This window comes from Notamacropus eugenii, chromosome 3 (genome assembly GCF_028372415.1).
Source record: "Notamacropus eugenii isolate mMacEug1 chromosome 3, mMacEug1.pri_v2, whole genome shotgun sequence".
Lineage (NCBI taxonomy): Eukaryota > Metazoa > Chordata > Mammalia > Diprotodontia > Macropodidae > Notamacropus > Notamacropus eugenii.
In genome coordinates this window covers 8700389-8711240 of record NC_092874.1, presented here as the reverse complement: position 1 = coordinate 8711240, position 10852 = coordinate 8700389, and positions in this window count along the sequence as shown.

The window sequence follows — 10852 nt, the reverse complement described above, 5'->3', positions numbered from 1 at the left end:
ATATATATATATATATATATATATATATTAGCAACCATAGAACTTCAGTTCTATATATGTACAAGTGGTCATCCATCTTTCATTTGAAGGCCATCATGAGTGGCTCTCTCTAACTCCTGAATAAGTCTTTTTTACATAGAGAAGTTCTAACAATGAGGATTCCTTTTTTCTTCTACTGGGCAGAAAAAAGTCTTCATTACTGCAATTCCCAGACATTTGATCCTAGTTCTCCTTCACCCAACCCCAAGGCCATGGCCAAGTGGAATAAATCTAATTCCTCTTGCATTTGGCAAACCTTGTGATACCAGACAGAAATTGTTATTTCTCCTCTAAGTTGTCTCTCTTCCAGGTTAATCGTTTTCAGTTGTTCTACTAGCTCCCCTGCTGGCACGATTTTCTATTATCATTGTTTCTGTCTTTATCTAGGCATATGCTAGTTTGCCATGGTTTTTCCTGAGACACAGCATCACAGAAAAATGAACACAAAACTGTAGAAGTTTTCTGACTGGGGTACAGTAAGAATATTATCTCTACGCTATGACATTAGTAGTAAAATCCAAGATCATATTATTTTTTGCCTGCTGTGACTTTTTTCTGGGTTATTTTGAGCTCACAGCCCCTAAACTCTCAGGTTGTTGAGTTTTTTATATCAAGTTACATTCTGGAAAACTCCCATCTATTCTATTAAGTTGATGTTTTGAACCCACATATAAAACTTTACATTCAATTCTGTTCAATTCCCTTTCTTTCCACTTAGCTCATAATTCTAACTTGTTAAGAACATTTTTGAGCCTGATTTGCCCTTCGAACTCCATGTCATCTGAAAATTTTGTCAGTATATTATACATATATATTTTTTTTCATCTGATCGATGATAACTATATTCAATAGATAAGGAAAAAGAGGCATGGTGGCCTCCACTAGGAATCTTATTCCAGGTTGACCCTGAACCATTGATACTATCTGTTCAGTCATTGAATCTATTTTGCCATTATGCCTAAATCCACCCATATAGTTCACAAAGATGACATGAGAAATATTGTCACATGATTTGTTAAATTGCAGGTATATATTTTTTCTTATCTATTTGTTCTATTTAAAAAGAAAATGAAGGGAATCTAAAATGACTTATTCTTATTGAACCCTAGTTATTATTGTCCACAATTTCCTTTTCTAAAGGTTGACACATCATCCCATTAATAATACATTCTTTAATATTGCCATAACTTAAATTAAACTCAAAAATCTAGATATGGATGAGTCCACTCTTTTCACTTTTTCACAGTCAATCAGAACAACAGTTTGTTTCTAGTTCTGCAGCATCTCTCCTGTTCTTCACCAGTTTTTCAAGATCACTGACCGCAGCTCAGTAATCACACTTATCAACTCTTTCAATAAATATCCTATAATGGAGTTCATCCAAGTCTAGTGACTTGAATTATTGAGGCTAAAAAACCAGCTTCTTATCATTGCTCACTTTCGTTTCAACTCATTAATTTTTATCTTAGTAAATCCAAAAATTCCCTTTGGGAGGTAAAACAGAACCAACACAAAAACTGAGTAGTTCAGCCTTCTTTCCCATAATTCTTATAATCCTGTCCCTCCTTTACTTTTAATTCAGTTACCTGTCCGTTTCCATCTTCATTTTCTTGCATATGCACATTTTAAACACTGGTGTTAGTCTATGGTAATCTACCCAATTCTAGCTTTTATTTTTTATTGGAATCTGTTATACTTGTCATAAATATTTCATTCTTGAACGTTCACCTTCCCTCTTGGGCTGACTGCAGTGGTAGAAATTTTGGCCATGAGTGCTTCCTATTCCTACTTTAAATTCTTTGGATTATGCTCTCCCAAATTCTAGGGACCATATCACTCATTGTTTGATTTCTCTTTCAGCTACTTCTGTGTCGACATTGGGACTCCTATCAAGTCAATTTGTTTAGAGTCCCAAATCATATTTGAACATTATTGTTCGTGACTTATGTGATGGACTAAAACATCCATTAGTGATGATGATACCTCCATGGGTGGGTAGAGAAGGACAGAGATCCAAAGTGCTTTTGACAAGTCAGGGAAGTGGTGGGATGTAAATAGGTTTGAATATAATAAGGGCAAGTGAAGGGTAATTCAACTGGGCAAGAAAATAATTTCCAGAAATCCAAGACAGAGGAGGAATGTCGTTGGGTGAATGTGGAAGAAACATTTCAAGTATTACAGTCCATCATAATTTAAATAGGAATCAGAAATATACTCCAGTCATTGAAATAGCAAGAATGACTCAGAATACTTGAAACTGAGCATAGTAGGAAGGACACAGATGCAGTGTGTAGGGAGGGTTAGCCTATCATCCAAGGCTTGTGCCCTCCTTGGGGGTCACAAATGGGATAAGATGGAGTGAAAATGGAGAGGATGCAAAGAAGAGCCATGCAAATGATGCAACAGATGCAAAGTGAGAGCCACAAGACTGGTTTGACTGGGAAACATGGAGGTAGAAGAAGGATTCATTCAGAAGCTTTTAAAAAGCTAGCAGAAATAAAAATGTGCATGACAAAAAGACCCTCTTTTTAGATAGAAAAGGAAGCCATAGACCTAAACTACCATAGTGATGGTGCCTCCCATTCCTCTGTGCTCTTGCTAATTTGCAAAGTCCTTCACCAATATTTTATCATGTAATCACCACAACAACTCTGTTGAAGAGGTGCTTGTATTATCCTTATTTTAGCGATGAGGACACAGGGGCCCAGAAAGATTAATTAAATTGCCCTGGATCAAACAGCTGGTAAATATCTGAAGCAGGATGCCAACTTATCTCTTCTTGACTCTGACTAGTTCTCTGTCCACTGCACTACACTGTCTTTCCACTACAAGAAGGGTTTTTAAAAAATTTAAGTACAAAAAGTTGTGGGACACTTAAGGATGGTAGAAGATCAAACTTCTCTAGAAATTGTATAACATTGTTCCATTATTTTTCTGGAGTGCTTCAGCCCCATACTGCCCAGAATCCAGTCAGTCTGATAGCATCTCTACATCCTTGCCAGAAGAGAGATTGCCTTGCTGGCATCCAATATGCCACTGTACTTCCCTGTGTTTAATCAGCTCCACAAATGGGCTCAAAGACAATATACTATAAACTCTATACAATACACTATACAATAGACTATACAATATACAATATAACTCTATACAATAAACTAGAATCCTTTTCTTTGAGCTGGGACTCTGATGAGACTGTGCAGTCTTACTGTGTGATTCTCATTCATGTCATCATGTAATTCTAACTTCTGTTCTATCATTCTAAGGAAATTCACAGGATAGGAAATTGGTTCTGATTCTGACTCTTGACTGAGCATAGTCCCTCTTGCTCTGTAAGTGGACTGGGTGTTTGGTTAGGGAGATTTTCTCAGCTGGATTTGGAAACAGGAACCCAGCTACATGGCTTTTACAATGATCCCACACATTTCCAGCTCTTTTCCAACATGGCCCTGGAGAACTTTGACCTCTCATTGGCTTGAACTATTTTGTATTGATTACTTTTCTTCTCTAGAGATCATGCATGTGTGTGTGTGTGTGTGTGTGTGTGTGTGTGTGTGTGTGTGTGTCGGCGGGAGGGGGGAATGGTCAGGGTGAGATTGAGTTTTCTCCATCGAGTCAAACTTTACAAAGACAAGAATTTGAAAAGACAGACTAGTGGATGATTTTTTAAAGTCTTAAAAGGATTTCTTATGAATGTCATTTCAGACAGGTAAAGAAAGGAAGGAAAAACTGAGCACAGAGAGTAACTGCATTTTTTCTTTGCAGCCTATTGATTGGAAGAATGTGTTAAATTTAGAGTAAGAAAGATCCAGGTTTGAATCTCTTAGCCTTGTAACATTAGCCTTGCCACTATGGACAATTCACTCAACCTGTCTGAGATTCAGTTTGCTCATTTATAACAAGGAGATAACACTCAACTCACAGGAATACTGTGAAATTCAAATGAGATCACACAAACACAGGGCACAGATGCGTACCAATGTCTGTGTATGTATACACACATAGATAGATAGCTATAACTTTTTAAACATTAATGTCATATGTGTATGTGTGCATTAGTTTTAAGCATTATAGCCATTAGCATATTCCTTTAAATTGATTGAAGAATAGGGGAAACTATGAGGCTAAAAGGAATGAATAAAAAATAATTTATTAAGTGCTTAAAATGTGAAAACCATTCTGTTAAGTGAGCAGGATATACATAGAAAAAGTGAGACAATTACTGCCCTCAAGGAGCTCACAATCTAATTGAGGCAGAGAACATTTAAAAAAAGTGCTAGTATAGGATTCTTGGTTAGCACCTGAGCCAATCAGTCAGTCAGTCAACATTTCTTCAGGCTTTGTTTGATGCCAGCTACTAGTAGAGTGAAAATGGGCAGGGGAGGAAATGAGTAATTTATATAATGCCCATTACATACTCAGCACTGCGCAAAGCATTTTACTGATATCTCATTTGATATTCACAGCAATCCTATAAAGTAAGTGCTGTTATTCTCATTTTATAGTTAAGGAAACTGAGGCAAACTGATGTCAAGTGGTTTGCTTTGAGTTGCAGAGTTAGTACGTATCTGAAACCGAATTTGAACTTATGTCTTCCTGAGATCATCTGTAAAATGGACATTACCATAATTATAGTAACTACTGCAATAGGGTGTTTTAGAGGACCAAATGAGATAATGTCTGTAGAGGATTTTAGAAATGTCAGCTATTATTAGTATTATTATCTAAAAATTTCATTAGAAACTACCTGTAATCTTTAAATCCCTTAAACTAGTGACTGAGAATAAGTCACTGAGCCACTATCATGCTTTCTCACCTCTTGGCAATGATGATCGTCTTACAGGTGATACTTGGATGACGTTTGTGATGGTTTAAAAACCTTTGGAAATACCAGAATACATAGGAGTGGATGGGCTCAGGTATACACTGTTGCAGGGAGCATTCCCTTCAAGAAATAATAGCTTCTTTGGAATATTTGAGCTGAATATATCATTTGAATCATTTAATAGACAAATCAACTTACGGAGATAAATTCTCTTGCTCACAGTGTTCCTGAAGGTCCTTTTCACATCGCTGTGTTGTTTATGAAGTTCCCTCTACTCTGGTTCTGGTGAATAAGAGTGGTTTTTGTTCTTCTGAGAGGAAACGTGCAATTTCTTATAAGAATCCCTTGTTTGGTTTGTTCACATGAAAAACAATCAGGAAATAAGGAAAAATGCAGACTTACTGGACAAGGGATTCAAGCATTGCAAGTTTCCTTTGGCTTCCTACAAGTTGGTATGCACACCCACATTTTTGGAACATTTGGAATTTGCAGGATCAGTCTGCAAAACATGTAAGAAAACATCCTCTTGTCTGATTTTCACATTTCCAGCTTCCAACTTGCCAGAAATATCTAAGAACAGTCTCTCTTACCCTCTCACTGTTTCCTTCACGCCTTCTTTCTTTCTCTCTCTCTTCCAGTATTTCAGCGTTTCAGCATTTCAACTTTCAATTCTGGCAGGAAAACAATAGTAAGTTTAAAACAAACGAAAAGATTCTGGATAGAAGTCAAGATGGTGGAGTAGGCAGTAAATCACTGTAACTCTCCCATATTCACCTCCAAACTGTCATACAATTGCACACGAAAACAAGTTCTGGAACAGCAGAACCAGCAAAAAGACTGGGTGAAACAATCTCCTAGCCCCTGGAAACTTGGAAGATTGGCAAGAAATATCTGTCTCACTTGGATTAAAGGGGAATGTAGTCCAAGACAGGAAAAATCACAGCAAAACCCATCTCAGCAAAACAGTGGGAGTCCCACTGTGGTGGATCAGGCAGGCACAAACACCAGGATGTCCTCTCACTCACTCCATGTGCCTCAGCATAGCCAGATGAATAGACAGACTCCAACTCTGAGAACCACCATGTACTTCAGTGTAGTCCTGGGCAAATAGGCAGCCTCCAGTGGCCAGACCTGCAGGTGCTTCAGCAAAGCTCTAGGAAAACACAGAAACACCCCCATCTGTCTCAGCATATGCCAGACATCAGCACTAGGACCCTGGATCAATACCAGGTAAGCTGCCAGACTCCTATAGCCTCCAGGAGTGCTAGCTATGCCCCACTCCATTCCTTCCATGCAGCACCAGACACAGGGGTCTCTCATGGACCTCAAGGCAGCACTGATGCGGCACCAGGTAAACAGCCTGGACCTGCAGCCCCTGGAACAAGAAGCCTTAGAAAGTACTTCTTCTGAGAGCAGAGCTCAAATTTAAAAGAAAGGGAAGAGGTCAAAAAAGACAAGGAGAAAAAAGAAAGAAAAAATAATCTGATCAAAGAGTTATTATGGTGACATGAAAGATCAGGACACAAACTTAGAAGAGTACAACAGTGCCAAAACACCTATAGGCAAAGCCCCAAAGAAAATTGGAAAGTGATCTCAAGCCAAGAAAGACTTCATGAAAGAGCTCAAAAAGAACCTTAAAATCATATGAGAGCTAAAGGAAAAATTGGGAAAATAAATAAGAGTGATGCAAGAGAATGTTGGAAGAGTAAAGAACTTAGGAAAAAAACTGCATAAAAAAAAGAATGACCAAATAGAAAAGGAGGTACAAATATCCACTGAAGAAGACAACTCCTTAAAAAGTAAAATTGGCCAAATGGAAAAGGAAGTACCAAAGCTAACTGAGGAAAACAACTCCTTAAAAGTTAGAACTGGGCAACTGGAAGCCAATGATTATGAGACACCAAGAATCAATCAAACAGCGGGTGAAGTAGAAGGATGGACCTGCTCTACTTCTCCTCCATAGACCATAAAATACCTGTAAAAATGACTTTAAACAAATTCTAGAGCAGCAGAAGCCACAAAATGACAGAGTAAAAGAGATTTCCAGACCAAGAAAGCGTAGAAGGCTGACAGGAAAGGTCTATTGCAGTGGGATCAGAGTAGAGTGCAGTGCAGCCTTGGCCAAGCTGCATGGCACAGATAGGACTGGAACAGGCTTCAGGGTATGGAATCACAGGCAGCAGCCATGGTTCCCAGATTTCTCAACCCACAAATGCCAAAGTAAGTGAGTAAGCTCTTTAACATGGGTGAGAGGGGAGTGCTATCTGGACCTGACGCTCAGGTGGCAGCAGCATCCATTTTTGGATCACTCTACTAAAGACCCTGGAGGAATTGAACAGCTGATATGCATCTCAGTACTGAGTGGCAGTCCTGGGGTGAGGAAGCATGATGGCTTGGTGGAACTGGTGGTGACTGTGGAGAGGGAATCCTACTAGCAGATCCTGGGCAGATAAGAATGCTTGTGATTGCTCACAGAACAGAACACAGGCCAGGAGAAGAGTAAACTCCTTTCCCTTGATTGTGCCACCGTGGTGGAACTGAGAACATACAGGTCCCTAGAGTATACCCTCCTCTTGCCAAAGACACAAAAGGCAAGTAACTGAATGGGAAAATGCGGCCAAAACGGAAAAAAATAAGACTATAGAAGGTTACTTTTATGGCGAAAAGGTATTTTCTTCCATCCTTTCAGATAAAGAAGAACAAAGCATACCATAAGAGAAAGACATCAAAGTCAAGGCTTCTACATCCAAAACCCTCAAAAAAAAATATGCAATTGTCGCACACCATGGAAGAGCTCAAAAAGGATTTTGAAAATTAAGTAAGGGAGGTGGAAGAAAAATTCGGAAGAGAAGTGAGAGCAATGCAAGAAAATCATGAAAAGGGAGTCAACAGCTTGCTAAAGGAGACCCAAAAAATGCTGAATAAAATAACACCTTTAAAAATAGACTAACCCAAATGGCAAAGGACATTCAAAGAGTCAATGAGGAGATGGATGCTTTAGAAAGCAGAATTAGCCAAATGGAAAAGGAGGTTCAAAAGCTCACTGAAGAAAATAGTTCTTTAAAAATTAGAATGAAGCAGATGGAAGCTAATGACTTCATGAGAAACAAAGAAATTACAAAACAAAACTAGAAGAATGAAAAAATAGAAAACAACCTGAAATATCTCGTTGGAAAAATAACTGACCTAGAAAATACATCCAGGAGAGACAATTTAAAAATTATGGGACTACCTGAAAGTCATGATAAAAAAGAGCCTAGACATCACCTTTCATGAAATTATCAAGGAAAACTGCCCTGATATTCTAGAACCAGAAGGTAAAATAAATATTGAAAGAATCTACCAATCACCTCCTGAAAGAGATCCCCAAACAAAAAACTCCTGGGAATATTGTAGCCAGATTCCAGAGTTCCCAGGTCAAGGAGAAACTATTGCAAGCAGCTAGAAAGAAACAATTCGAGTATTGTGGAAATGCAATCTGGATAACACAAGATCTAGCAGCTTCTATAAGGGATTGAAAGGCTTGGAATATGATATTCCAGCAGTGAATGGAGCTAAGATTAAAATCAAGAATCATCCACCTAGCAAAACTGAGTAAAATACTTCAGGGGAAAAATGACCATTCAATAAAATAGAAGACTTTAAAGCATTCTTGATGAAAAGAATAGAAAGGATTTCAGATAAGGAAGAACAAAGCATACCATAAGAGAAAGACATCAAAGTCAAGGCTTCTACATCCAAAACCCTCAAATAGAGCTGAATAGAAAATATGACTTTCAAACACAAGAATCAAGAGAAGCATGGAAAGGTAAAGAGGAAGTAGAAATCATAAGGGGCTTAGTAAAGTTGAACTTTACATTCCTACATGGAAAGATAATATTTGTACCTCTTGAGACTCTTCTCAGTATTTGGGTAGTTGGAGGGATTGTGTCCATATAGACAGAGGGCACAGGGTGACTTGAATAGGGATGACATCTAAAAAAATAAAATTAATGGATGAAAGAGGAATATATTGGGAGGAAAAAGGGAGAAATGGAATGGGGCAAATTATCTCTCATAAAAGAGGCAAGAAAAAGTTTTCTCAATGGAGGCGGAGAGGGAGGAGGTGAGAGGGAAAAAGTGAAGCTTACTTTCATCACATTTGGCTTAAGGAGGGAATAATATGCACACTAAATTTGATATGAAAATCTATCTTACACTACAGGAAAGTAGAGGAGAAGAGGATAAGTGAGGTGTGGGGGAGATTGATAGAAGGGAGAGCAAATGGGAGGAGAGAGTAATTAGAAGTAAACACTTTTGGGGAGCAACAAGGTCAAAAGAAAGAATAGAATAATTGGGGGGCAGGATAGGATGGAGGGAAATATAGTTAGTCTTTCACAACATGACTATTATGGAAATCCTTTGCATAACTACACACGTATAGCCTATATCGAACTGCTTTCTTTCTCAGTGGAAGTGGGTGGGGAGGGAGGAAGGGAGAAAAGTTGGAACTCAATGTTTTAGGAACAAATGCTGAGAATTGTTTTTGCACTCACCTGGGAAATAAGAAATACAGGTAATTGGGTATAGAAATCTATCTTGCCCTATAAGAAAGGAGAGAAGATGGGGATAAGGGTAGGGAGGGGTATGATAGAAGGGAGGGCAGATTGGGGGAAGGGCTAATCAGAATGCACAGTGTCTTGGGGTGGGGGGAGGGGAGAGACAGGGAGAAAATTTGGAACTGAAAATCTTGTGAAAATGAATGTTGAAAACCAAAAATAAAGAAATAAATTTTAAAAAAAGAATCAAGCAATTTCAACAGAATGAAAATAAATAGAAGAAAATGTAAAATGCCTCATGGGAAAATAAACTGACTTGAAAAATCTATCCAGGAGAGACAAGGTCAGAATCATTGGGCTACCTGAAAGTCATAATCAAAAGGAGGACCTAAAGAGCATCTTTCAAGAAATTATCTAATAAAACTGTTCTGATATTCTGGAACCAGAGAGCAAAATAGGCATTGAAGGAATCCACCATCCACTTTAGGATGGAGGTCCCAAAATAAAAACTCCAAGGGACATTATAGCTAAATTACAGAACTATCAGTCCAAGGAGAAAATACTGCAAGAGGCCAGAAAGAAACAATTCAAATACTGTGGAGTCACAATGAGGGTTACACAGGACTTAGAAGCTGCAACATCAAAGGATTGGAAATTATGGAGCATGATATTCTGGATGGCAAAGGAGCTGGGACTATACCACAAAATCCCCTACCTCATGAAATTAAGCATAATATTTCAAAGGAAAAAATGGTCATTTAATTAAATAGACGAATTTCAAGCTTTCATAAGGAGAAGACTAGAATTGAACAAAAGTTTTGATTTCTAATATCAAGACTCAAGAGAAGCCTTAAAAGGTAAAAGGAAAAGAAAACATATGAGATTCAATGGATCTGAACTGTTTCCCAGATGGAAAAATTATTTTTGTCATCCTTAAAAAGTGCATCATCAATAGTACAGCTAGAAGGAATATACATGGACAGAAGATATGGGTATAAGGTGACTCTTAGGCAATGACATAAAAATAATTAAGGGATGATGAAGAGGAGTACACTGGCTTGCATAAGGGATAAATTATTCCACATAAAGAGATGAGAGAGACCTATTACAGTGGAGGAGAAAATGGTAGGGTGAGTGATAGGCATCACTTGAACTTTACTATCATCAGTATTGCCTCAAAGAGAAAGTGATATTCATAATCAGTTTCATATAGAAATCTATTGTAATCAACCGGAAATTTAAATTACCATTAAGATAATAGATAGAAGCAAAACAATGGTGAGGAGGGAAAGGATGAAAGGAGAGGACAAACAGGAGGAAAAATTTACAGTTAGTAATCATAACTGTGAATGTGAATGTGATGAACTCAACCAAAAATACAGAAGCAGATAGCAAGGTGTATCAAAAACTAGAATTCTACAATATATTGTTTACAAAAAAAACTGCACAAAAT